This window comes from Pteropus medius, unplaced genomic scaffold (genome assembly GCF_902729225.1).
Source record: "Pteropus medius unplaced genomic scaffold, Ma_sr-lr_union100, whole genome shotgun sequence".
In the NCBI taxonomy this organism is placed as follows: Eukaryota; Metazoa; Chordata; class Mammalia; order Chiroptera; family Pteropodidae; genus Pteropus; species Pteropus medius.
This window is the reverse complement of record NW_024347791.1, coordinates 30,835,034-30,842,335: the sequence shown is the minus strand read 5'-3', so window position 1 is coordinate 30,842,335 and position 7,302 is coordinate 30,835,034.

The window sequence follows — 7,302 nt, the reverse complement described above, 5'->3', positions numbered from 1 at the left end:
TATTTATATATATTCACATATATATGTATATGCATATATATTCATATATGCATATGTATGTATACAAAACATAGGTATGTGCATATGTATTTTAAAAATATATATGTATATGCAAAAACATATATATGTATATGCATATATATTTATATATAGTCACATATTTCCTTTTATTAAAAACCATATATGCTAGTCATGTTATATTCTACTTCAAAGCAACTTTAAACATGAATCTCTTTTCAGCAAACTTAGAAAAACATTTTCATCAAAATACTAGTTTAGGTTTAGTGGAAAATAACAGCATCAGAAAAGAGAAAGCAAAAAAGAAACAAACATAAAGCAAGAGAATTTAGTGAAAGAAAACAGTAAGTAAGGAGGGCAACAGGGAACAGTTTGTACAGACAGAGTAAAACAGAAACAGAATTAAGGGAAAGTAAGAGCAACATTCCCACATCTAGCCAATTCTGGCTCTGTTGCCTTTTCTCTTTACTAAAGAAAATACTACTAGTTATTAGCTCTTATATGAGATTTAATTATATAATCTCAGTTAACCCTCACAACAACTCTACTAAAGGTATTGATTATTCTAAATTACAGATGAAGAGCATAAGAATTAAAGATGTTGATCAAGTGACAGACCTGTAATTATAACTCAGTTATGATGCAAATGCCCAGGGTAATAATACCACACTGCCTTTCATTATTCTTCAATATTATGCTTCTTATTCAAGAGTGTATATTTAGTTCCTTAGAAAATAATTCATTTTTAAAATTACTGTAGAATACTGTCAAAATGAAACTCAGTTTGTCTCTTATACTTAATAACCTCAAAATTTTCTTGCAAAATTCAGGTGTTGATTTTTACCTAAGACTCTCTTGTCAGAAAGACAAGGAGAAATAAACTAGACTTGTAGGTTTCAAGGCTATTGACTGATGATTAAATATCATACTAATAGTGAATATTTATTGACCTCTTAGTATGTTTCGGTCATTTTTTTTCTTACAATAATCCTAAAGGGTATGTATGATTTAATCCCTTCTTGCATGATAGATAATTATAACACAGAAAGATTTTAAGTAATTTGCCCAAGGTTACAGAGCTAGACAGAAGCTGGGATATGAACTCAAGTGGTCTAATTCTAGAGCCATAAGTTTAAACGTAATGTCAAGCTCAGAATATCTTTAAAGAAGTTAAATAAATGAGACTCATGATCACCTAAATGTATGAGACTTATATTAGTGGATTCCATTTTTAAAAGAAAACAAATTATCTTCCCTTGAAAAGGCAACACTGTGAATACATAATGAGTATTAAAATATATACAGTCATATCTTTGAGACAAAGTGGTACAGTATCCTAACAAACATACATGAACACATGCACACACACACGTAATAATAATAACAGTGTTAAGATGCGTTCTCGTGATCAGGAAGATCCCGTATGACATTATGCTTATCAACTTACTTATCAACTTAGTAAATAGGAACTCCTGCTATAATAAATAGCATGCTTGGAACATAGCAAGATTTGCTTTAGGTTCAAGAAGCATCTCTCCTTCAGGCAACACTCCAGCTTTTCTCATCAGATCTTGGTACTATTAACATAAAATGTTTGTTGTCATTAGTGGGCTGCAAATGGTGAATAATGAACAATCTGCCTCAGGTAGTTCACATGGTCCCTAAACAATGATGAGCACAGAGATTTAGCTATCTGTTCAACCTTATTACTGTTTTTAAGTCGATTTCAAGAGATAAACATTCTCTGGAATGAGGCAAAGGAAACTCACTGCTACTGGTGTAACTTTTTGTCGGTAAATTGTCCTGGATATTTTAGCAACACAATGCACTGCATTTCACAGTAACTAAGCTATTTTAAAAGACAAACGCTAAAATTATAATGTAATTTTTAGACACTCTTTTCCTGGAGGTCAATGAAAGGACACTGAGTAATTACACCATAACATGAAATACTTAATTGCAGTGGTGCATATTACCTCTACTAGATAAAGCCATTTTTATTACAGCAATTTTTCATTTCTATGAAACACTTTCTTCTCCTACAGGAAGTCTGACACCAGAATATATCTTAACATTCTGAAATCACTTGTAAATGTGTACAATTAGTGAGATAATACCCTCCCCCAAATGTTGATTTTAATTCTAAGGTACATCTTAAACTAGGTGATCCCTTAAAATGGAAAAAAAAAAATGATCTACTATTGGTATGTTAGAGAAACATATATTTTTAATTAAAGAAAGTCCTTTCAGCTTTCCACTACTGTTAAAAATTGACATGTTTGTAGATCACATGGAATGCTCACCACTTCCTCCTGACATATTAAAGTTTTAATAGTGGCAGCAACCATAACTTCTTGTCTCTCTTATCACCAAAACCATGACCCTGTGATGTAGTGAGAAATAAAAGCTCCTAACTTTCAACTCAGTTGATTGGAAAGTTTTCATTAGAAGTAGATTCTATTGCGGCCCTATAACCTACATTTTAAAGCTCGTCATCTATTTTAGCATTAATAAACTGACAACTATAAAACTTTAATGAAAACACAATCACAGTCTTGATAAATGCCTCCACTGGGTAATCTATTGCAGCAGTGATCTTTGCATTACAATTATTTCTTAAAATACCAAAATTCACAAATTCACATTGTTTATACACACACACACACACACACACACACACACACGAGGTTATAGTACTAGGCCTTAAAACTTAGTTTTAGAATGATGTCTTTTTTTTTATTATCCACCTATCGAACAGCAGTAGTCACCAAGAATACAAACAACCCTAAGACAGTCAATCCTGATAATCAGGAAAATGTTAATCATTACAGACATCGTGGTACATTTACTAATGTGCAATGCACTGTTTTTCTTTCTTTCGTATAGTGTGAAGAAATTTATAAGTTGGCTTGCCTAAATATTGTAAGTACCAAAATGATTATATAAGTAAAAAATTGAAGCGAACTTGCTTTCATTTAAGATTAAAAGTCCAAATTAAAAATGTTCCCCGCAGATTCAGTAATAAATAAAGCACGTTATTCCTTTACCTTAGTCTTAATTTTATTTAATATGTTAAACTTATAACTATCAGAACTTAAAAAAAAAAAAAATGCATCTGAAAATTCTTTCCAAAATATACCCCTGTAGACCTCTAGATGGCAAACTTTAGTAAATTTTTGTGACTGTCTTGAATTCACAGTTCTTAACAATTCTATCTAATCCACCTATTGAAATGAATTTCTGTTTAATAAGCTGCTCAGATATATTTGTGCTGTTATGGAATAATGCATGAAAAGAGTGAATTATGTATTTTTTTCTAAACTTTAATCCTTTTCTTTGGGATAACCTATTTGTATCAAGATGATATTCCAGTGTCTTCTACCAGTGTCTCTGATGTACTGAATATTCTGTAAAAATTTTACTTGATAAATGATTTCAACTAGCTTCTAAAATCAACTATTTCTTTATAATTATAAAGATTAGCTATAGCTTTTATTATAGGAATTACAGAAATCTCATAAAATAAAAAAAAGTCTTTTGAGAAATACAAAGTATAAAATATGTACATATTATATGTATGAGTCTATTATTAGAATCTCAAGAATGCCCTTTACAAAAAAATATTGAAGAGGACAAATTTCCAAAGCATGCATCTTTTTGTAAAATATCATGCATGTTGGTTTAATTCTATAATTACTGCTATTTCTTTAGTTAACAAATATTTATTTTCAATGCCAACTATACTTAAGAGTTGTCATAGGATAAACTGAAATAAAATTAGTAAGAAAGTTGATAATTAAAGCATCAACAAGTGCATTTACATAAAATACCATTAACAAGAATGTTGAAGTATAAAATCCAGTTATAGCTAGGCTATGTATGTTAAATTTTCAATGAGGACTTAAACGAATATTCTAAAACAATCACTGGCTGTGAGAATATCTATTAGTGTACTAGATAGAGAAAATCCATTATTTAGTATATTGAATATTGTAGAACCCCCTTTCTAAAAGAGAGCTCCTACCCCAAACACATAGTAACTATGGGAATGATATATTAGCATGATGCAGTACCAACTACTGACTAAACCAGGAATCTAACCCAATTGGCATAAGCATCTTACAGAAGCTGGGACAAAGTTCTTTTCAAATTCAAATTTTTCTAGCTAAATTAAATATCTGGATTTTCAATTCTTATTTTTTTCAAATATTAACTGAAAGTGAAAATATCTTTTAAGATATGTCTTCTAATAAAATCCAAGTATAATTAATATATTTACAAATGATAAATATAATTGTACATTTAACTTAGGAGACTTCAATACAAAGAAGACTTTGTGACCATAGAAATGTAAAGAGAACCTTAATGATTAAAAATAATATTTTCTTTCAATGACCATTATAGGTATAAATAAGTTGTTTTTCTTTTTTGAGGATTCATATTTGTCTCTTCCAAGAAACACAAAGATTGAAAATTTTTAGAAATCTTGTCAAATATTTTGATCTGGGTTGTGCATTTAAAACTGAAATGAGATATAAAGATGAAGCCCAGGCTTGAGCTCAACTCTCCTATCACAAGATGGATGCTCTTTTAAAAAATCCTTATAATTCATTGTCACGTATTTTTCAAGCAATAGTCCTTCTCTTTTCAACACGAGACATTGAGAATTGCTCTGTAAATACTTTTTGGATGCTTATGAATTTTCTCTTATTTTGAATGGTAAAAATACAGAATATTTCCACTAGGGGCTCCTCAAGTCCTGCAACATGGAGAACATCTGCTTGAGAATTAGGTCAATTTACAGAAAAGCAGAGTAAGTGATGAGAGAGGCAGTGCCATGAGAATATCACTTGAGCACACAGATCCAGTCATGCCTGAATCAGTCCTGCCTGGTAACTAACTGTATGTACCTTTAAATGAGCTAATAGTTTCTCATTTTTACCAAACAGGTTTGGTAATACAGTTTCATTAGGGACCAAAAGAGTCTAATTCTACTTTTCTGACTCAAGTTTTTCAGTGCGATCTCTTTTTTCTCCTTGATTCCAAAAGGCCAAATCAGAGCTAGAAGATAAGAAGGAAACTAATTGTCTTTTTAGAATCATTCTAGTTTTATACAGGAAATTTTAGTATTTGAATGACTAGATGAAATTACATAACTAGAAGCAACATAAAGATTCATCAGATCATGTATACAGATTTTTGCGTTCTTAATCTTATTAGATTTTCTAATTCCATATACTTTTCTTTAGAAATAAGACATAGAACATAACAGGCCTTTGAAAACTTTAAATCACTACTCAAATATAAGACAGTATTACCATGGTTATTATCTAAAACTAAACTCAAATGTTTGAAGAACTGTCATGTAAAAAAATAATTTCTTATTAGAGGTCATTTCAAATGGCAGCACCAGAGAAAATAGTTTGGCGAAATTAAAAGGGAAGAAGATTTTAGTTTAATATAAGAAAGAAGGTTTTAAAAACTGAAGTCCTCTAGTTTTTTAGTGTAGAATCCTAAAATTCTATGACACTAAGTCTCTACAATATTATTCCAAAAGTTGTACCCATTGTAGTCTACAATATTCCTTCAGCTCTATTTTTTAGATAAAAAGCTATCTTATCAAGTTCCCCATCACCTTTAATAAGCATACACATATATACATATATATGCACATACATATATTACATATTGTTAAAGAACAAAATTTAACTGAGTAAATTTGAAGATCAAATTGGTTTTATTAAGTGATTCATGAATAGAACAGCGTCACATCCAGCAACTAGAAGAACACCTGGAGAGGGTTATACAGAATAGGTGTTTATAGGAAGAAGGGTGTGTCAGGAAGTTACTATCAAAAGAAAAGAATGAATTATGTTTAGACCAGGACATCTTGTGGGAGGAGGGAGGAAAAGGCAACAATTCCATCATGTAGATCACTTCTTCTTTCTACCGGGGAGAGAGAGGGCCTACTTGCCATATTACCTCATTAGTTTTGACCAGAAAATTCTAGACTGGTTGATTAAGATTACATTTCTTGAAGATGCTGAAACTGCAACTAGGTTAGGTGTTAAATATAGGGTTGGTTGTCATGGACTTTAGCACAAGTAACACCATTTTGAGCCTGTGATTTTCTCTTTAACAATTCCCCACTTTTGATCAGATTCTCAGTTTAATTTAGAGATGTGGTGAAAAATTAAGTCATTAGCATTACACTCAGCTATCACTCTGTAGTTCTTACAGCTATTACTGATCTTTTATGAGATATTTGCAAATTAGGATGTTTTTGCTTAATCTCTGTGGTACTCACAGGTTCCAGGTTCACAGTTCTTAAGTTAATCATTCCCTTTGTTTTTTTCTTTCTTTCTTTCTTTCTTTCTTTCTTTGTTTTATGGGCTTGGAGGTTTTGTCTGTTTGTTTGATATTTTGTCTGTTTGTTTTGTTTTGTTTCTTTTTATTTTGACATTTCATTCTCAAGAAAATCATTGACAAGTGGTCAGTGGCTACAAACATGCATTTAAAGATTTTGAAAATAAAATAAATAAATAAAGATTTTCAGAGAATACAACACACCAGGGAGATTATGATGATAACTACAAACAAGATAATTTCTAATTTTAGAGTGCAATTTGGAGCCATAGTCCCCAAGACCCCAAACCAATCAAGGAAAGACCGTATTGAAGGAGTCACCCTTTTAAGTCAAACGGCTTGTTCAGTAATGTCATGTAAATGAGTTTCAACTTCCCCAGAAGTGTTGATGCAGGTATAGCAAGTGCAGTTGACCACAGCACAGATGTCCCCTTGCTCGGCGAAGATAATCAAGGGCTATTCTGCTATAAAGAATAACTTTGACCAGAGAGTCTAAGTATCTTTTCTGGGCAGCTAATACCTTAGCAACAGAATCCGCAATGTCTCCAGGAGGTAAGGGAAGTTTTCTCATCATATTCTCATTTGTATCTATTTCTAATCAGGAAAATATGGCCCTGAGAAAGGAAGTGATTCATGAATCATGAATGCCTCCTTGCAGGTTCTTTCTAGAATAGTTAGGAGCAGAGTTAGATAATCTAAGAAGCATTATCCAGCTGTGCACCAGCAATCTAGGCATTTATAGGCTCGAGCCCAAAGAGAATGATAATCACCAAAGACAAAGAAAAATCCTGTTGAAGCACAACTGTCCATTCAAACCATGATTTTTAAAGAATTTGCATACGATTTCCAGAAAACAGGTCAGTTAGTTTTTTGGGTTTTTTTTTTCCTAGCCTGAAATAAAAAATTCTAAATTCCAGA